The sequence below is a fragment of the Rattus norvegicus genome, chromosome 5 (genome assembly GCF_036323735.1).
Source record: "Rattus norvegicus strain BN/NHsdMcwi chromosome 5, GRCr8, whole genome shotgun sequence".
Classification (NCBI taxonomy): Eukaryota; Metazoa; Chordata; class Mammalia; order Rodentia; family Muridae; genus Rattus; species Rattus norvegicus.
The window spans coordinates 166,843,473-166,865,052 of NC_086023.1; the positions used below are offsets into that span (position 1 = coordinate 166,843,473).

The 21,580-nt window shown below is 50.4% G+C and overlaps 1 protein-coding gene across 24 annotated transcripts in view; it reads right to left on the reverse strand.

The window, feature by feature from the left end:
* Window positions 1-21,580, reverse strand: part of Camta1 (calmodulin binding transcription activator 1) — an 847,864-nt gene that overhangs the window by 51,834 nt on the left and 774,450 nt on the right. For 3 of the 24 annotated variants that reach the window (XR_010066440.1, XR_010066437.1, XM_063288089.1), the window contains exon 1: window positions 3,658-3,816. The exons of 19 other annotated variants lie outside the window; for them this stretch is intronic. The gene's annotated coding sequence lies outside the window, so the exon portion shown is untranslated. Of the gene's footprint in view, window positions 1-3,470; window positions 3,618-3,657; window positions 3,830-21,580 lie in introns of those variants that run through there. 2 more of the 24 variants (XR_010066438.1, XM_063288090.1) reach the window with 2 other exon arrangements.

The following is a 21,580-nucleotide window of genomic DNA, read 5'->3' on the forward strand; positions in this document are numbered from 1 at the left end:
GGACGATGGTTAGGTAGGAGATGGATGGGAAGAATGTACAGAGGACATGGTTGTTAACAAGGAAGGTAACAAGTCTTAGTTTAAAATAATGGGGGGCTGGGGATTTAGCTCAGTGGTAGAGTGCTTACCTAGGAAGCACAAGGCCCTGGGTTCGGTCCCCAGCTCCGAAAAAAAAGAACCAAAAAAAAAAAAAAATGGAAAACCCCATGTATTCACCCTTGCTTCCCACAACACACACACACACACACACACACACACACACACACACAGGTTAAGCTTATCAGCAGTTTAAGTACTGCAAACATCTGCTCTTCCTATATAGCTTTCTGCAACTTACTTCTGACCAGTTACAATTTGCTTGAAACATTGTATATAGCAGATGTTTCAGAAGGGGTCTGCCCATCTCTCCACATGGTATGTTCTACTGTGCTTGTCTTTGACAACAATGCAAAATCCAACAAATAAAAGATACCACACTGCCAAAGTTTTGATTAATTCACAGGAAGAACTTCTCCAGAAATGAGGCGTCGAGAAGGATCATAGAAGCAGCCCCTTCCGCGCCTGCGTTTGTTTGTAAGCCATCTTGTCAGTTTTAAAGAGTGACTTTTCCAGATGGCAAAAGCATCTTGTCTGCCTACTGTGTGGTAACACAGCAGAGAGGGGTTGGGGATTTAGCTCAGTGGTAGAGTGCTTGCCTAGCAAGTGCAAGGCCCTGGGTTCGGTCCTCAGCTCCCGAGGGGGGGGGGCGGAAAGAGCATCGGATAACAGCAAGAAGTCATCTGGCTTCTAGGCTTTCGAGGGGCTTTGCCGAGGGTGAGCCTATTTATACAGACTCCTGCAGGTCTGAGCACCAAGACCCCTATGACACGAGGTGACAATAACCATATGTGTCATTAGTAGGCTAATAAGCACTTCCTAAATGTGGCTAATATTAACATGTGACCATCAGTGTAACTTCATACTTATCATCCGGATTTCTCCCACTATTATTTAAAATTACTTGACGACTGTCTTAAAATAGTTAAGAGAGACAAAAATCACCCACAGGTTGCTTTAGTCTGCAATTGTTGGATAGCCTTAAGTAGAGTTATGTAGAAGCCCTAGGAAGTGCGTAAGATTTTCTAGTGTTGCTTACTAATTTCAATAGTTTCCCCAGTGCCCTCTCTTGAGCCTTCAATTTCCTGTCTAATCCTCTTTTATTTCATCTATTTTTATCTGGATTCAAGTGTAATCTGTATCTCGGTAGCCTCCCTTAGGCCCCTCCCCCTCCCTCGTTGGAAGGTGAGCTACACACAAACAAACCACATCATGGGCGGCTGCCAGAAGCTTTCTGGCAAAGAAATAACGTAACTGAGATCGGCTCCCAACTATTAGGCTCGGGCACCGTGACGGGATGATGCTCTGCTCATGTTTAATAATGAAGACCTGGCAACAGACTGAGACCTCCCTCTCTTGAAAACGTCGAAGGGACACAGACATTAAAATCACTCGAAACTGCAGAAAGCAGCGGCCTTTCAATATGAAAAAGACACAAGAGCACGCAGTCGTCAGTGAGGAGCTGGGGAAGGCGGGTGCACGAGGCTGGGAAAAGATGAAGGTTTCCAGAAAACCCTGCGGGGCTACGCCAAGCCTGACAAAATGGTCTCCTCTGATTTTTACTGGGCAGCACGGAGAGTTGTGTTTTGCTCGAACTTATCCAATTTTCTTTTAACATTCTTTTTAAGGCAGGCTCAAACGTATCCAATTTTCTTTAAGGCAGGCTCTCCACACGGTACTGTAAACTTTCAAGTTCGTGAGGAAGAGTGGCACACCCGGAGTCGTTACGACAGATTCCCAAAGGAAACTCTAGACCCCTCCATTTACATGACCCACACTGCCAGGGGCCAGCCTCTCCAGAGCTGAGCCTGGAATCCTAGCTGTCAGTAAGAGCTTCACGCCTCTGGGCTGGATACTTTCACTGGCGACTGATTCTTCCACATGATTTGCTCATGTGAAACAAAGAATTTTCAGTTCCACCTGTTATCCACGAATTCTGAAGCAGCCCAACCCTACACTCGGCTATTCTAGGAAGGAGGACCCAGCTCAGTCCTGAATAGAAGGCTGAGGGCAAGTCTGAAACGGCTCGCCGGAGATTTAAAAGCCTTAAACAATGCAACCCTGTTCATTCTTTCCTTAAACGATCCATGTCCACTTGGATTGTCCAGAGTGGGATTAACCAAGACCCCACTCCCACTGAGGTTCCTAAGCAATTCACAACTTCAATGCTTTTTTTCCACGACTAAGCCAAACGCCTCTTAAGTAAACGCTGTTTTCTACATTAAGGATTATCATTCCCTAAATCCAACACAAAAAGACCCATAAGCTAATCTGCTACCTACTAAGTTTGGTTTTCAAATAACAAATGATTTACCGAAGCTGCTTAATGTTTTTCTTTACTGAATTTCATAGTAATAGTTTCTGTACACAAAGACTGGAGGAAACTCTGTCCAGCTACTGTTTATCCATTTTACCACAAAACTGGCTGGGAGCACAGTTATTATATGCGAGTTTGAGAGGAGAAACGTAGCCCGTTTAACCAAGTCAAGGTAAGAGGCACTGTTGAGATCCGCGCTTCCTGGTTGTTTACTGGGTCTGCTACCCTCATTGCTACCTCAGGTTCGGTGGACCAAGTAGGATGGCGAGACAAGAAGACAATGCACAACACTCAGACGTGGATTCCGCTGTTCTACAGTAGCCTATGGGTTTTGACAATGGTAAATGCTACTTCTAACGCCGTGCAAACCACGGAAAATCAAAGAGCAAGACAACCCACCCTGGGCATCTAAACGGATGGCCATGAAGAAGGTGCCCCCTCCCCCTTGCTTCTGGGCTGCAGGTAAGCCAAGCTCTCTGCAAGTTCTTCCACACCTTGCCTCTCAACTTTCCCCACCGGCCTTGAGCTCAAGGAAAACAAAGCGGCCTTCGCTGCCCTCGCTGCGTGCACCGCGGGCGGGGATTCAGGCAAGGGGCGCGGGCCCGCGGGCAGAGGGGGAGCTCAGCGCAGCAGTGGAGCAAGAGCGCGCCCCACGCCCGCGCGCCCCCGCCGCGCCGACATAAACACGCGCGCTCCAGAAACGCGCACCAACGCCCGCCCCGCGCGCTCCCTAGCGCACGTAAACACACTCCGTCTCCCACGAGCCCGCGTGTCTCACACCTGCTCTGCGCACGCTCACCCAAACACACGCCCTCCTGTAAACACGGGCCTCGCGCCAGCGATCGCTCCAGAAACACAGCTCGGTTCCCCACGCTCACCCGAACACCCACACGCGCTCCCCACTCGCTCCCAAAGCACGCGCGTCTCACACGCAGTCCTCAAACCTACTTGCTGCTGCGACCGCACTCCCCCGCTCGCTCCAAAACACGCCCCCACAACACCAGGTCCCCGCGCACACTCCAGGGTTCACTCGCGCCATAAACACGCACGCACTCACCGTCGCGCCTATAAAGACACAACCCGAACGGCCTTGCTTCCCACGCGTTCCAGAATCACGCGTGCCTAAACCTAGCTTCTCCGACGCTCTCCTTCTTCACTCTCGCTCGCTCTCCGCGAGCACGCGTGTTGTCCCCACGCCCCCGCGCCAGCCTCCACCCTCGCCCCTCCGCCACGCGCACACTCACTGGGACGTGGGAGCACAGTCACCCTTGGTCCGTCCGGCGCCCAGACGCCCGTGCCCAGCTCTCGGCCCCGCCCGGCCCCGCCCGAGTCGCTCCACTCCACAAGCCGCCGCTGGAACGCTGCGCTGGGCTCCGAGTACCGCGGTCTCCCCGCCACAGCCCGAGTGCGCCCGCACGGCCAATGGAGGGGCGCGGCGGTGAGCTCACCGCACCCGGCTCCGCCTCCAACACCGCGAGGACCAATCGAAGTAAGCTACGTCACCTGGAGCCGGGCAGAAGCAGGTGTGGGGCGCGGAGCGGCTCAGCGCGCGGACTGCGCCGGAACTGCGCCCAGCTTGGCGGCGTCGCGCTGGACGGCGTCGGGCCGGGCCTGGTTGCCGTCGCGCGCGCGTGGGGCCTGCGTGGGGCCCGAGCCACCGCCCTGCCCTCGCGGCCACTCCCTCGGCCTCCAGCCTGGATGCACCTCGCAGGCAGGGCGTCTCCCAGCCCGACCGGCCGCCCTGGCCGCAGGTTCCCTGCAGCTCCTAGCTGCGCAGCGCCGTCGGGGGGGCCGGGAGCCCACTCTCAGGGGCCCTGCGGCCCGGGTGTCTGCAATGCAGCGAGCTGGGGGAGGAGGACACTGCGCTGTCCGAGGTGAGGCCCGAGGACAGTAGGGCTGTGACACTGACTGCACCCCCTGGGAGTTCAAGGCTCTTTCCAGTTCTGTGTTCAGAGCTCAACTCCTTAGCTGGAGTCATGGGGCCTCCGCCTACTCAGTTCTAGCCTAGCTCTCCCTAATTCACAGCTCTGTAATCACCCACTTGGATACTTTGCCAAAATATTCTCTTGCCTCCTACTACAAAACCAAACACAACTCTAAAGGCTCCTTGTCTCCACACAGCCCTTTCAGACGTCCCAGAGGAATGCTACTGACCCTTATTTCTCTCAGACATTTATATCCTATCGTTATTGTTAACCACTCGCCCACCAAGACCTTGCTTATAGAAAGTGTGACCCACACACGCTCCTGAAGGGTCATCTTTTGTTTGCTTTTCTTTTATATTGACTTTTAAAATGACGTTATGTCTTTCCGAGTTACAAATCTCTACAGAGAAAGGGAAGAGCTTCTTGATCCTACCCAATCAGATCATAAAAACAAACAAACAAAAAAACAATACACTTTTGCATAGCCCTTACGTTCGAACAACCAGCAGTGATTCCGTGGTTAGATTCCAAGTGAAGGGCATACAGTGTTCATGCTTCTAAAGCAGGAAAAGCCAAGTAGGTGGCGGAGTCTGGCCACAGACTGAACGTGAGCGCATCCTCTTCCCAAGCTTGCTAGCATAATCCGGACTCCACCCCATCTTCACACTCCCGCTAGGTTCTTCAGAGTCCACAAGCCTCTACTCTGGCCCCACATAGGAGCCCCACAACTTCCCAACTCTCCTTCATGTGTTAGAGTAACTTCTGTCGATATCTAGGGCTTGGCTTAAACCTCACCACCCTTCGAACTTTTTCCTGCCACAGTGGGTAGAACCATGCCGACACCTCTGTCAGTTCTGGAGCGGCAGCACACAGTGAGTAGGTTCTGCCTCTGTCTAAGGGATAAGGTGCAGGAGCAGTAGTCAGGACACTTTAACGTTGGACACAAATTGCCCAAATTGATACCTATGCGGTCTGTTTCTTTGTATCTATGGGGCAAGTGTTAAATTGGTGTAAACACTTTGTAGAGTTAGCCGTGGTTACTTTCTTAACTAAATATGGGTATCTCGAGCTTCTAAGCAGTGACTAGGAGTTATGGGGCTGTAGGTTCTGAGATTCAAGTTCCCTTGTTGGCCTGAGCAGTTTCAGTTTTGTATCTGTGATCTGTGCATTACTCCATATGTATACTGTACATTCATCAAGATCTCAAAGGTCAGCGGGTCAGCCCTGTATCTCTCTGAACAACAGTGCAGCTGGGCTTGTGTTCTCAGCTGATTGTTGGATTGCCTTGGGTCGACTGTGAAGAACACCCACACTGGGTAGGTAAATGATAGGAACACCAGGAGGCACACCCACCCTATGCTCCAGCATGCCTATAAAGTGTCTCTCTCTCTCTCTCTCTCTCTCTCTCTCTCTCTCTCTCTCTCTCTCTCTGTCTCTCTCTTTCTCTGTGTTTCTCTGTCTCTCTGTCTCTCTCTGTGTGTCTCTCTATCTCTGTCTCTCTCTTGGTTTTAAAAGGAGGGGCAAATTCAGCCCTGGGAATCCCAGCTGTCTGGGGTGAGACCCCAGACCCCAAGGAATATAGGACTGACTTCCTTCTCTTTCTAGCAACCCCATTCCACATGGTATGAGAAGACCGTGGAGTCTGTGGCTGCTGCGTGCAGTGTAGGAGGCACGGCTGAGCCCTCCTGTCCAGTCCGGGGTCTACAGGCTGGCGCTTTGCTTCTAGACAGCCTGCAGTAGTGGCTCGGCAGCTGGACTGTCCTCTTACTATTCCTCTGATGGGCATAGTTTCCTAGAAGGCACTTCCTGCCACTCCATGTCCCCACTGTACCATGGGAACAAGCGTCCTCTTTGGCCAGTGCTCAGAGAGTTGGGCACAGCTGGGGCGAGCTGGGGTGAGCTGGGGCGAGCTGGATGCTTCTTTCTGGAGCTAACTCAGAGCGCTCACGGTGTGTTACAGCCAAATGCCCAGGGGTGGTGGGTTGCTCCTTGTGTTTTTAGACAATGAAAGGGCAGGGCATGCCTGTGACTCAAGAAAGTAACACACTGGGGGTTTATGTGGCTTTGATTGGACCTGGCTCCTTTTCTGGCATGGAGAAAGGGAAAGCTTTCATGAGTTAGTTATGAGTCCAGTTGGTGGAAGCCAGACCAAGGGCAGTTTTTGTCCCTCTGCTGTAATCTTAGCCCAGCCTCTGTTCACTGGGGACCCCGAGTGCTGATAGGGGGGAAGGGAAGTATAGTGGATTAGGTGGGTGTTACAGCTCTCATTGTGCTGGGCAGTCCTATCCATTACTGTTCATTCTTCTGCAAGTAGGACAGAGTACGAGACCAAGGCTCCAAGAAGGGAGATAACTTGTTCCAGGCTGGTCAGCTTGCAAGCAGCAGACCTAGACTTCGGGGTCTGAAGCTGCCCCCCATGTCATCCTGTTCCAGGCACTTAAAAAGGGGCAGTCTGGAGGTTACTCTAAAAGGACTGAGTTTCTTAACAATGGTTAAAGTTTCAGGTGCGCAACAGAAAGGCCAAATCAGCGCTTCCATTGGGTACCCTGCAGGGAGAGAAGGGAGAATTCACATTTCCTGATGCCATCCTCAGGGGTGCTTTGCTCTGGGTGGGCTCATGTGACCATGTGAATTTCTTGGGCCAGTGCAAAGTGGACTGACTTGTCTCATCACAGAGAGAGATTTGAAGAGCCAGCAATACGACCTCCACACTCATCTCCCCGGTCCCAACACTTGTGAACGCTTGTTTACATAAAGTGGGGGCTTCTCTATGCCTAGACCCCCTGAAGGTACGTCACGGGCAGAGTCCTCCCAACAACACTTGAAGTATGGCTGACCAACCACTGACATCGAATATTGGACTGTTTGATACTGAGGCACAGTTCAACCTCTCCGGTCTGATAACAATCGAGTATGCTTCCAGGAAGGGAAAAGACAGTAAAGAAAAGAACATTTTAACACAGCTAAGAGGCAGGGGCGTTGGCTCAGCAGTAAGAGCACTTGCTGCTCTTTTGAGGACCTGAGTTCAATTCCCAGCACCCACATGGTGGCTGACAATGGCCTGTAATTCAGTTCCAGGGGATCCATTGCCGTCTCCTGTCCCTCTCAGCCTCCAGACATGCACATGGTGCACACATATGCAACCAGGCACTTGCATATAATACATACAATAAAATCTTTTAAAGAAAATTTAAATTAAACACAAGTTAAGTGTAATATGTGCGTTTATGTCTTTAAAAAGACAACAGCGGGAGCAATGAGACGCTATAATGGATAAAAGAAGTGTTTCCAACAAGTGGGCTGTAAAACTGGATACCCCCAGGCTGGAGAGATGGCTCAGTGGGTAGGAGCACTGACTGCTCCTCCAGAGGTCCTGAGTTCAATTCCCGGCAACCACATGTTGGTTCACAACCCTCTGTAGTGGGGTATGATGACCTTTCTGATGTGTCTGAAGACAGTCAGTGTACTCAGATACATAAGATAAATAATTAAAAAAAAAACTGGATCCCTGCCTCCACACTCAAAAGAAGGAAACGGGACCTTTCCTTCCTCCACACAGTATATAAAAACTAACAAAAATCTGCAAGAGCCCAGCCTATAGAACGCCTTAAAGCGTCTCAGCAGCAGATTGTCATGATGTGGAATTCGGTATTGGTTTCTTAAGTATTTTCTCAAAAACACAAGCCATCAAAGGAACAATAAACCAAGCTTTAGTCAAATTAAATGAAGCTGTGCACTGTGGAGTAGAAAGACAGCCCACCAAGAAGGAGAAAATATGTAAACATCTCTAATAAGGGACTTTCGTCTAAAATCAAGAATGCTTACAGCTCAAGTTTAAAAGCAAGTAACTATTTTTTTTTTAAACCAAGCCTGGAAGCAAATGAGCTTTTTTCTTTTTCTTTTTAAGAAGACAAAAAAAAATGACCAGTAAAGTCACGAGAAGATGTTCAGCATCTGGCGAAAACTACTGTGGACCAGACATGGTGGAGCACACCTTTAACTCCAGCACTCTACTTGAGAGCAGAGGCAGGTGGCCAGCCAGATCCACATAGAAAGGTCCAGGCCAGCCAAGGCTGGATACTGAGACTCTGTCTAAAACCAAACCAACCAACAAACAACAAACAAAACACCACCACCACCAAGACAGTCATAAAGAATAATTAGCATTGCTGTGCTGGTGGGGACGTAGGATCGCTTTGCAGAGTGCCTTGGCCATTCCTCTGGGTGGACCTTCAGCTATGACACAGACCAGCAGTTCTCCTCCTAGCTATGGACCCAAGAGAAATGGAAACAGATGTTCCACATTTGTATGTTTGTCCGGCAATAAACAGAGAGGAAGGACAGATACACACACTACACGATGACTCCAGAAGGCAGCATACTAGGTTAAAAAGAAAAAAGCCAGCCTTAAGGCTGCACATTGCCTGATTCGTTCTACAGGGCAATGCCAAGAACGGCAGGTTTATCGAGACAAAGAGGATTTCTAGTTGTTTAGGGCTCAGAGCATGGTGGTTTCTTTTGGGGAATGAGAATGATCTAGGAATTGATCTGCATTCAATTTCTAGCACCCACATGAGAACTCAGAACCATCTACCATTCAAGTTCCAGAGGATCCAATGCTTCCTTCTGGTCTCTGGGGGAGCATGGCACCCACATAGTACATAGGCACACACAAGGCAAAGCACTTATGTGTGTAAAAATACATAAAGCTGTGAAACATGCACACGCATGCACACAAACACACACAAACACATGCACACAGATAGTAACAAGTCTAAGCCTTAGGAAGAAAGCTGAACCTCAGGAGAAGGGCTCAGGTCATTTTAGGGGGAAGGGTCTCAAGGCTAACCTCAGGTCAGGGGGGCTCAAGGCTAACCTTGCTCACTGAGCCCTGCCTATCCAGCTCTGTGAGGCAGCAAGGGGCAGAATCTAGACAGATAGGGCTGTGCTTCAGGACTTGAGGGCTTCTCAGTGAAGGCTCCATGTCTCGTGATGCTGACTTCCAGGACTGCAGGCCAGGAGGTGGCCATCTCTAACAGTCCTTTGGGAGAGTGGGAAAAGCAAGGTCAAATCGATCAAATCCCTGAAGACTGTGATGGCCTCCTTAATCTTGGAGAAACACCTCCTGAACGGAGGTCTCTTCCAACACCCCATTGGGTGGTTGACTTGGGGATACCACACTGAGATTTGTAGGGCTTTTGGAATGTTCAGTAGGTGGCAGGTCCTGGCTGGGGACAGTAGCCTGAATTTTGGGTCCAATTGCACACCAAGTCCCTGGGTGGTAGCTTTCTGCTTCCTTTACTTTGAGCCCCTTTCCACCTACACAAAATGAGGTTACACTGGATTTCAATGCCTCTGAGCTTCCCTGCAAGAAACCAGGATGCTACGTGACCAGTCCTATGAGGGCAGCTGCACAAGAGAGCGCGATCAACCCACAGTGCCCAGGAAATAAATGCACTTGTGTTATTTTGAGCCCCTCAGCTGTGGGTGGCTTGTTCGCAGCAATATCTACAGCTAGCACGGGGCGGACAACGAGGAAGAAAGGAGTTTACTACTTGGACGGACTTCCACCTGGGAAGGCTATTGGCTTTGCTCAGACTGTAAGACTGACAACATGCGGATTTCTCCTTGTAACTTTGTAACAAAATGCAGAAAGGGAAAGAAATCCCCTTTAACTTGTTCTCCTTATGGCTTCTGTGAACTCATTTATTCCCAACACTCCCAAACATCAGCACTGCAGCGACTGATAAAGTCCACGGCTAGCATGTCCAAGTGGGGGGACGTGCAGAGACATCTCCCTCCAGGGCAGTGAGTGTAGAATCAGAAGTTGGGGTGAATAGGGACGGGTGCCCCGGGGTTGCCATCCCCAGCCTGTATTATATAGGACAACTTGCTAGACCCTTTGGAGCTGTGGGCTTCGTGTTAGAGTGAAAATAGAGACAGCTCCTGGAGATTGGGTCAGAATGGAACAAAATGAGGACCGAGGAAAATCCAGAGCCCAGGTGGTGCGCACGCAAGGCTCGTGGGCCAGGGGTGACACCGTCATTTTGAGGCGATAGACCCTTTCCTGCTTCTTCTTTTTTTTTTTTTTTTTTTTTTTTTGGTTCTTTTTTTCGGAGCTGGGGACCGAACCCAGGGCCTTGAGCTTCCTAGGCAAGCGCTCTACCACTGAGCTAAATCCCCAACCCCTCCTGCTTCTTATGTATTAAAATAAATGTGTCTTCTGGGTAGCTGTCCGGGGTGGGGGTGGGGGAGCTGGCAGATGTCATGGCCATGGCAGATAATCCCACTCAGATAGAGGAGAGTTGGCATAACTGAGTCCTACTCTGGAGCCTTACAGGAAATGTTGGGGACAGAGGTTCCAGGCCCAGCCTCTTTAGCACACCCCAGCTCAAAAGCCCACTCAGCAGGGACTGTATCAGTTAAGACAAGCTCAGCTGAAACCCACAGTTTTGTGCATTTCTTTAAATGGCACAGCTCATAGGCCCCCTCTGTGGAGAGCATGGAAGCCTCCCTAACCCTCCTTTATGGCTCCTCATTCAAACCAGAGCCAACCTCCATCAGTCTTTCTGGAGCCTAGGGCTTGAGGTTTGAGAGCACCCAGAGGCTTAAGTTGGCCTTTGTACAAGGTAGGACCCCCCCTTGAAGAAGACTATGGGGGTACCTACCACCATGCAGATACCACTTTTCCATAAGAAAGGTACACTCATAAATGCACAGATTAGCCAATCAGGCATGGTGGCATGCCTTTAGTCACAGTACTGAAGAAGCAGAGGGAGGCTGATCGCTAAGAGTTCAGGGTTAGCCTGGTCTATGTAGTGAGTTCTAGGACAGCCAGGGATACACAGTAAGACCCTCCTGTCTCAAAACGTAAGGAAGAGCATGCACTCACGCAAGCACACACACCACAAGAAATTCATGGACTGAAGCTGTCATCATCAGATACCTTTTAAAAAAGTGGGGGGTCTGACCAAAGACAAGTAGGCAGTGACAGAGTCAAATGACTAGCCACTTGGCATGACAGCCACTTTGGAATCACCCTTAGAGTGGCCATCAGACATCTATGGAAGTAACAGCTAGGTGAGCCCCCAGAGAAGGGGCAGAGTGACAGATTTAGCTCAGGGACTCTGCAGGCACTCGAGGTGCTAAATACAATTGCCAAGAAGGGCAAGCATGTGGCCAGGGGAAATAATGCTGTGTCAAACAAATGGGTGCCCATCACTCCTGCTGGCCTTTCTCTGACACTGTGATCCATGTCTCCACAGTGGCCCCTCTCCATGTAGCCACAGCCCCATGGTGCCAGCTCCAGGCTCTGGGACTATGTTTGGTTCTGCTGACCACTTTTTCTAAGTTAGTTCACACCTGGTTGGCGGACACTGTGATCTAGACTCCCCTCCAGCCGGAGATTGAGGCCAGATAACCCTGGGTTGCCCCACCTGCCCTGGAAACAAGAAACATCCCTGTCCTCTGTGGATTAATTCCTGTTCAGGTGACTCAAAGCACTACCTGTGCACTGGTCACTCTCTTGCTGGGAATGAAACCGTATAGAGATGTACACATGTCCCCATACACGAGGGCCAGGGCTTAGTCCCTGACAGCAGCAACAAGTAAACAAAAATGGGGGCTAAGGGGAAGTGAGGAGATTAGAAAAGTGAAGGCAGAATGGGGAGGGGTAGGGGGAGATGAGGCAGGCTGCCTCTGATGCAGGGGAATGTCTTGGAGTTCCAGATCTGTTTACTTCTGTCTTCTCCACTCAGCTTGCTCTTGCCTGATGCTTTCATGGGTGGGAATGGGGGTGGAAGGGTTCTCAAAATGCACCAGGCTGGACAGGCACAATGGCATATAACCCTACAGTTCCAGTGCTCTGGAGGGCGAGGCAGGGGCATTGCAGCAAGTTCAAGGCCAGCCTGGGCTGCAGAGTGAGATTAGTTTAGAACAAAGGAGTAAGGAATCATTAGGGATTTCCAAGTTCCAGGGCACTGGTGGCTTTAAATACGTCAAGTCCAACCTTCTGGGACCCTGCTCATGGATCTGGCATGGCACTGGCTCCAGAGGCCCCCATACAGGCCCTGTTGCAGTCTCCTACCTGGATTCTCTTGGCTTTAGCTGTTGCAGGATAGCCCAGACTCAGCCTTCTGACAGTATAGCCAACACCACCAGATGCCTTAAACATCATATGAAATGGTCTCCACGGTAAAAGACGGCTGACGATTGTACCTATCAGCCAGCCACCATTTGCAAAGCCAGGTCCTCTCCCATCAGTGTTGGGGGAAGTCACAGAGACACTTCGTGAGGTCAGCCACAGAGGAGAGGACAATAATTCTAGATTTCCCCAGGCTCATGGGCCCCAGCTCAGGGAGAGGGAGAAGGGGGTTGGTGGGCAGGGGGTGAGGCTATTCATAAGTCTGCCACAGTGAAGGACCCTTTGGGAGAACACTTAACAAAACACGGAATGTTGCTCCAGCCTAGGGTACTGTCTGTAGGATAGAAGTGAGACTCTGGGCCCTTTCAGGGTCACTGCACAGATGGGTGATTCAAAGTTGTGATTGAATGTATTAGAGTGATAACCCTGGCTAACAACACACCTGCATTTTCTCCCTTAATTTCACATCTAGGTAGACTGATCTAGAATCCATTTGATTTCACATCGAAGCCCAGGGAAAACTAAGCTGTCTGTGATATCCTCCGTAGAGGATAAAATACTCACTCGAATTATGTCTCTGGGTAAAATGTGTTCCGATCAAGCTGCACAACAGTGCTTTAGAAATAAGTGACCACGTGGGGGTCTTCAGCATTCCTTCTTCCTACCACGAACATAGACGAATGTAATGGGGGAGGGTAGAGTGCTCCCATGGGGCGTGTGTGTGTGTGTGTGTGTGTGTGTGTGTGTGTGTGACACACGGAAAGCACCACTTTAAGTGGTGAAGACATGTGGCCTTTATCCTTACCTAGGAGGTAGTCTCTAAGCCCTCTTAGATCACAGGAGAGTTCAGCAATACCATGCCAAGAGGTTAACAATGTGGCTTGGTGTCACACACACAGTACCAGCTGACCGGAGCTTGATAGAGCCGCAGACCGTGAAGGCTCTGGTGAGCATACCTTCTCGCTGAGTGTCACACAGCAGTGCCAGGAACTCAACATGGCTCATGATGGCATTCTCAGAAGAGAATGGAAGCTCCGTATTTGGTAACCCCCTAGACTTATGCACTGTGACTGTTCCCAACTGTAATCTGTGTCCTTCTGTGGCAATATGCTGCCATGTGAGACTAACGACCTTCACTGACTTTTTTTTTTTAATTTATCAAGGGCTCTTAGGGACCTTTGAATGTGTAGTTGGTGTCACAGAAGGTCAATGAAGCCCTCCTGGAGGGCAGCATGCCAGGCGGTGACTTGCCTGGGGAGTTTCCTTCCTCTCTGATGCACAGGGGGTGGCTAGGTCTGAAGACGGAACTGTTTTCCTGTTTCTTTCCCACCTACAGGGAGCTGAAGGGAGAACTCTCCATCCTCTCCAGCTGACCTCTTAAAAGGACCAGCAAGTGTCTACATGCTTGTCTTGAGTCACTTGCCTGAAGCTTGTTCAGTGAGACAAAGAGCAGAAAAGTTAATGATGGACACCTTCCCCAGCTTGGTTCTGACATTGGACATCCAAAAGCCAATGCAAGTGGCTGCAAAGACAGTTCTGGGCTCCTCCAGTGAACCATTTGTCCATTCATCTGTCCAACCATTAATCCATCCACCCATCCATCTGTCAATTCACCTGCTCACCCATTCCTAGTAGAACCAGTTATTGAGAATTGCTACAGCCTGACATCTCTACAGTGGGTGCTCATACAGTGCTAATTAAAATAAAAACCCCTTGCTTGGGACTCAGCTGTATTTCTTCCCTTGTCAATCTCCTTCATATTCGCTGCCTCCTTTTATCCAGGACCACCTCCGTGCAGACACCTCTCATCTGCTTGTCAGCTTTCTTGGCTTCTGAAGTCTGTGACTACTTATCATTGACTTTTCTCACAAAAGTTCCAAAGGGCCCTCAATCAAGCTCCACCAAACTCAGGATCAGTCCTCCAAGGTGAATGACATGGAGCCCACAGGCAAGCCATCCACAGGCTGTACTAAGACACCTCCCTCCTTGTCTCTTAACTCTGTGCCTTCTTCTCTGAGCTTTCATCAGAACAGCTAACTGGTCTACCTGGGCTTCTTTAATCTGTCCAGTGCTTCTTCAAACTGAGTGCTGCAGTCACTGCCTGCCAGACCCACCACCTCTCCCCCATTTCAGGGCTTTCAGCAACATCTCTCTCCCATCACAGAGCTTCTGTGTTTGTCACCTTGGCCTGGAATCTTCTTGTCTTCTGTTTTCATGGTGTCAACATTTGTTCTTCCTACTGATCTCTTCAAAGGTCATTTCTTCAACAAATCCCTCCTAGACCTCACTAAGGAGTCCCGCCCATCAGAAGCATCCTGAGTTTTCAGTCAGGTCTGAATTTATTTTCTTCTGCTTGACATTAAGCTTGGCAAGTACAAGGACCTCATCAACCCACCTGCACCTGCTCTGATTCCCAGCACTGGGACAGCACCTGGCAGCTAGAGGGAACACACACTACTCCAGTAATGATTACAGGGAAAAGTGCTAATGAGGAATTTACAAAGCATTATGGGAAAGCAGGATACACAGGCGTTCTTCAAGGGGCAGTGAGAGGGAACAGAGCATGCTTCAAGCTCAGGGGACAACCCTCAGGCAGCACCACAGGGACTGGGGAGAGACTGAGAAGACAGATGCTCATGGCATGGAGGTAAAAGGAAGGTCACTATGTCCTCTGTTCCCTGTACTACCCACTCACTCTGGTGTCTGCATCCTCCCTGTGAACAAGGACCTGAAAGGTGATGGAAAGTCAGAGTGGATATGGCCAGGGGCACGGTGAACTTTGAAAGCTGCTATTAGCCCTGACTGGGCAGCAAAAATGACAACTCTTCTGTGTGTCTCAAGGGTGACTTTCCAAAAAGTAGTGCCAAGCTGGGAGAGGATGGGCAGGGTGGAGTCCTCCACTCACACCCCACACATCTCAGGTCCCAGCAACAGGAGAAAAGTCCCTCAGAGGCCTCCACTGGAGATCGTCCCTATCTTCTGGTAACAGAGCTGGTTCCTTGGCACGTGGTATCTCAAGTCCAGGGTGTGAATCAGGTTCCATCCCTCTTGGTGGTGTGAATGTTGGCAAAAAGCATTAGCTTGTTCAGCTGGGTTGCCTCTGGTGACCCTTGACCCCCCGGTAAAGAAACTATAACTATGTTGCTAGAAGCAACTATGTTGCTAGAAGCTTCAGGCTTCTAGCCAGTTTTTTTTTCCATCTGCCTTCCTGTCTCCAGTGCAAGGCTGTTGCGTGAAGAAGAGGAAGCAGGTGAAAGGGAGAACATCACAGCAGAGGGAACAATTTAGAGACTTCCATTTTGGTCAGCTGTGGTTTGGTATAGGCTCGCTGGTCTTCCGGCGCCCAGGCTTTCCGCAAGTGAGCCCTAGGTTTGTTTTTCAAATACTGATGCTTTTCATTCTGTGCTGGTCTTATCCACGCCCCCCCTTTAAACTTCTCGTGTCATTAGTTCACAGTGGGCCATGTTTACAGTGTAGGAAGCTGGTCTACAGCCTGTCAAAGACTGTTTGGAATACCCCGGTGTCACAGAGGTGAGAGAAAAGGTCACTGGACCATGCAGACAGGACCAGACATGTGTGAATTGTTAGAAACTTTGAGAGAATTGAGAGGCCTTAGCCTTGGTTTCTGTCAGAGGCTGAGGGCTGTCCCCTCAGCCCCACCTGGAGCTGCACTATGTGGACAGTGTCTTCTGAAGTCTCCAGAGGTCCCAGTCTGCATCCTGCCTCTTTGCTGCCTTGCTGCTGCTGCTGCTGCTGCTGCTGCTGCTGCTGCTGCTGCTGCTGCTCTCCGGGCTCCTAGTCTCAGGGTCATTTCTCTCTGCTGCTAGATCTACTGACCAGCCTGTCCATCCTTTCTCAGAGAGATGGATGATTGGAGCCCGGCTCGAGAAAGCCCACAGAAGCCAGCCGAATGGCAGAGTGGATGGGCCACACTGCAGACTTGATGGGCAGCCTTCCTACCCACAGGATCCCTGAATCATGGCAGCATCCAGTAGCCAGGAGACCAGGGCTGCCTCCTCTCATCTGACATCAGCATGCTATTTGTGTGGGGAACAATCATCATCCGTTCCTGTTTAGAGTTCAATCCCAGATTGGAAGAGTGAGGAGGGGGTCTCTCTGGGACTCTGGGCAGACGCAGGGCTTAGAGGCTACCTTCCTCCTGCTCATGGTCCTAGCAAACAGATGTATGAGGTAAGGGAAGGAGAAATTGGATTTTCCCCTCCAGCTGTGCAGTAGAGGGAGCAAACTGCGAGGCACAGGACCTCCCCACCAGGTCAGCCTGAGAGGCTCATGCCCTCTGCTGTCCCGCCCCAGGTTGTCACTCCAAGCTGAGACAGGCTTGACACTATCGTGTCTGAACTCTCAGCCACACTCTTGAGTTCTCTAAGCTTGGTCTTCCCCTGACTTTTCTAGACTCTTCCAACACATGGGTCCCCCTGGCTGGAATATTCTTTTCCTTCTTCACTTGGCACTGGAGACAATGACCAAGGCCTTCTTGAAGTGCTTTCTTCTCTCTGCCTTCCACCTCACTGGCTGTGCAGCCTTTTTGCTGGGGCCTCTTTTGCTTATGGGTAAGTGGTAGGCCAGACTGTGGTCCGCTTTTGCTTTTTTTAATTTTTTTTTTTACTTTTTATTTTTTATTTTTAAACAGGGTTTCTCTGAAATCTGGTTTTCCTGAGTCTTGCTCTATAGACCCAGGCTGGCTTTGAACTCAGAGATCCACCTGCCTCTGCCTCCTGAGTGCTAGGATTAAAGGGGTGTACTACCATTCCCTGGCCTAGCCCATGGTCACCACACACCTTCTCTTTCCATACTTTTTCATGGAGCAGTTACACGTAGCCACCCACACGCTCACAATCCCCCCAATCTGTATCCCATTCTTCATTGTCTCCAGACCTTCAAAGCCAACTGTGACATTGGTGTCCCTGCCTAACCACACCAAAACCAAGCTCTACATTGCCCGTGGCTCCCACAGGTGGTCCTCCAAACGTCTGTCTCAGAATATAAGTCGCTGTCCCTCTAGCGGTTAAAGGCACGAATCTGGATATCAACCCACCTAGTCCTCATCAGACCCCAGCAGGACATCTGAGTTTACATCCAAATGTCTCTCAAAGCCAGTAGTGTCTCTGCAGATTGTTACAAGCTCTGTCAGAATCGCTCCTAGCATCTGTTGCCTAAGCAGATGCTCTGGCCTCTGGGAAGGGAGCCGCAGAGACACACACAGTGCATTCTCCAGACAGCAGCTGGGGTGGCCTGGCAAACAGACCTGAACATCTCACGTCATCTACACACACCTGGGCGCACCACCTCACCTACTTAGCACAAGCTTGAGCTCATGGGCTCCTCCTCCGTGGCAGCTCCCTATGGACCTTAGGACGAAGTGTTAGCTTCCTACATTGGATGACGGAGCTCATGTGGACTGGAGCGTCTGGCCTCTAGCTGATTCTCCCTGCATAGCCACCTTCCTTTCCTCTTCCTTGGGTGTATCAGAATGCTCAGCTCATTCCCACCCTCCCAGGACTGTGTTCTTGAGAATCTTTCTGCCTAGCATATCCTTCCCGTGAGCTGAATTCTATCCCATCATACACATCTCATCCTCACAGGTGCCTCTCTTACTCCCCAACCCCAAATACCTGCCTGGAACCTCTCCCAGATCAGCGAGCTCAATCTTTCTGCTTAGTGCTCACTGCCAGTTGGTGTTTTTATCTGCAACTTGTCTTTTTGTCTTTGTCCCCACTGGAATATAACCCCTTGGGTGAGTTAAGACTCCCCAGGGCCTAGACCAGTGCCTGGCACCCCACAGAGGCTTAGCTCATATTTACAGGATGATGGAAGAATGAATGCCCCCTTGGGGGGGGGGAGGAGGCCAGGAGACAGGCTAGGACGTGCACAACTATTTTGGGCTACATGACAGTGGTGTTGGGGATGGGGAGAAGTAGAAAGCATGAAAGAAACGAAGGAGAGAAAAGTACCAGGCTGGAGCCAGCATTGGGGGCGGGGGAGGGAGGAGGAAGCAGGGGGTCCACTCTCCTCCCAGGGTTCATCAAAAAGGCCAGGAAGAAGGGTGGGATGTGGGAAGTCACGTGGTAGGTCTAGATCTGGGAAGACATACTGAGGAGTGGTCATCATGCCCTATGCTCTTGTATTTGACTGAGTGTCCAGCCAGTGGTGCTGTTTGGGGAGGTTATGAAACCTTTGAGATATATGCCTGGTTAGAATGGGGGAAGGCCTGGCTAGAAACAGGTTGTTGGGGGAAGGCCTTGCATGCTGTATCTGTCTCTGGTCCTGGCCTCAACACTTTGATTCCTGACTGGACATCATGTTAAGGCCTCACTACCATGCATGCCTTCCCCACAATGAGGGGGTGAAATCCTTCCTCGGGCATAGCAATAAAAAGAAGCCACTAACAGACTGGTAGATGACAGAGTATGTTAGATCCAGGCTTGAGTCCTCGGGGAAAGCAGGCAAAGAAAAGAAGGAGGCCAGCTACATAGGCTCTTATAGAACTTTCTGGAAAGAGGAGCTGATGACAGGCAGAGGAGTTGAAAGGAGCCGGAGGACAGTGTGAAGACCCAGAGATTTGGGCACAGGGGCTTCCAAACAGGCAGGTCTAATCAGCAGGACTCATAGAGCATAAGGGTCATGTGGTCAATAAGAACCTACCATGATCTTGGCAATGGCTGTGCTATGCTGGTCCACATGTCCATGGTACATAGATGTGGAGGTTCAGAAAATGGACACCAATGCCTTTTCTGTCCTGTTTCCCAGGACTGGACGGAGGAGCATCATTGTCCAGCCAGAGCTTGCTTCCTCTGTGGATACCCCAACGTCCACAAAGTAAGCGCTCACTGCTGTGTGGAGCTACACTTCCTTTCCAGACTGCTCCTAAGCGTGGGGCTGCACCCTGCTGCAGACCTCTCCACATCTGCTCAGAGTCCTGTGGAGATCAACCACCAGTGAGGCTTCGGTGTTCTCTGCAGCTCAGCTGGCTTTCAGCACAGCTAAAGATGGCCGGGACCACACTGGGTGTCTGTCTTGGTTACGTTGTTGTTGTTGTTGTTGTTGTTGTTGTTGTTGATGTGATAAAACGCCATGACCAAGGTCACTTATGGAAGGGTTTATCTGGGCTTATGGCCCAGTGGGGTAAGAGTTTGTCTCCATCATGGCAGGAAAGTGAGGCAACAGCAGGCACGGCGGCTGAGCGCTCACAGCTCAACCCCATGGGAGCAGGCACACTGGGAATGAATGGTAAAGGCTTTTGAAACCTCAAGCTCAATCCCTAGTTCCGTGCTCCCCACCAACAGGGCCTCCTTGTTGCCTCCTAAGCCTCCCAAATGGCCCTACCAACTGAAGACCAAGTATTGAAATGTCAGAAACTAGGGAGGCTATTTCATCCAAACCACCGCTGGAGGAGTCTTCTCCACCGCATGAGTCTTCTGGATGCCCCTGGACACCAGTCCTCAAGAGCCGGTGTTCTGGGTTGCCTACTGGAACCTCAAGCATGTGATCTGATTCCTAAGTAGGGCCAGATTCCAGAGATGACTGGTTAATGAGGTCACAGTGGACTAGATGGCTCCTTACATAAATACAGGGACGCAGAGAAGAAAGATGACCAAGTGGCAGTGGAGAAGGGACTGGGGCTATATTGCCTCACTATATTGGGTGACGAAGGATGTTAATGGCTAACTGCCACTGGGTGAGATGACAGGGGACTCTTCTTACATCCTCTGAAGGGAGCCTGGCCCTGTGCCCTGGACCTCAGGCTTCTGCTTCTGCCGTTTGTGGTAATTAAATAGGAGCCGTAGGAGAGTTCAGTAGTCAGAGGGGGCGATGATGACGTGGATGGTGAATGATGACCTTAATGCACAAGCCACATAAGTGCTCCCCTCCCCTACACTGCCTTCGGTCAGAGTGTTTTATCACAGCAAAAGAAAGGAAAGCAGCCACACCTCCAACCTGTGATGAGGACCCCACAAAGAACAGGAGGGACTGAGAAGGAGATGGCATGGAGAAGACACTGGCCACACCCAGAGGGGACACTCCCTCCTGTCACTCAGCTCCAAGACCCTCTTCCTGTCACTCATATCCAAGACCCTCTTCCTGTCACTCAGCTCCAAGTCCCTAGTGTGAGACTGGCTCAAACCAAGCCTGCTGCCACCTGTGTCCCCCAGGTCGCTGCTGTACACGGAAGCAGCCAGAGACCCACGTACTAACAAGCATTTGTTTGCTCAAAGCTCACTCTGGGTAGACTTTGAAAGCTCCAGGTGGGGTCCTGATTCCCTCTCTGGTCTTTGCTTACTTACTGGTGACAGGAAGTCTACAGTGTCCCTAGAGGCAGGACAGAGTGATCTTGGGCTCCCAGGCTTTAATTATGCTAGGATTTGAAGCTGTTTATCTAAGGTAAGACAGTTAACCATTGTCTTTTCTTAAAAAAATAAAATAAAATAAAATCTGTAGACTGTGTGGTGGCCCATGCTTTTAATTCTGGCACTGGAAGGCAGAGGTAGGTGGGTTTAGGCCAGCCTGGTCTACATGGTGAGCTTCAGGCCAGCCAAGGCCACATGGTGAGATCCTTCTTAACAAACAGAATTCTTGTGGCCATTGTGTTCTATGCTATAATATACAAAATTAACTTTTGTGGGGCTGGGGATTTAGCTCAGTGGTAGAGAGCTTACCTAGGAAGCGCAAGGCCCTGGGTTCGGTCCCCAGCTCCAAAAAAAAGAACCAAAAAAAAAAAATTAACTTTTGTCTCTTCCTTCATTGTGTGGGGGAGAGGACGTCTTTGGATTGTTCTGGGTCTCTGTTTACCCAGATGTATTCTCTTCTGTCACCCAGCAGGCCCCAAGAGGATGATGTCTAGGTGGACTGGACAGTAGGGACCAGAGATTGGTCAACAAGGGCCTGGGTCCACTGTCGGACCCAGAATACCATTGGGTGGACAAGTGTCCCAGAGGCCTCTCAGGAGCAAGCGGCACAGCTAGACTGCATGCAGGGCCTCTAGCTGCTGAGGTTCCTGTAGTCTCAGGATTGTATACAATGTATCTATGTCTGGGTGATACCCTAGCCCCGTTCTGCATAGGCTAGAGTCAGATGCCAGCT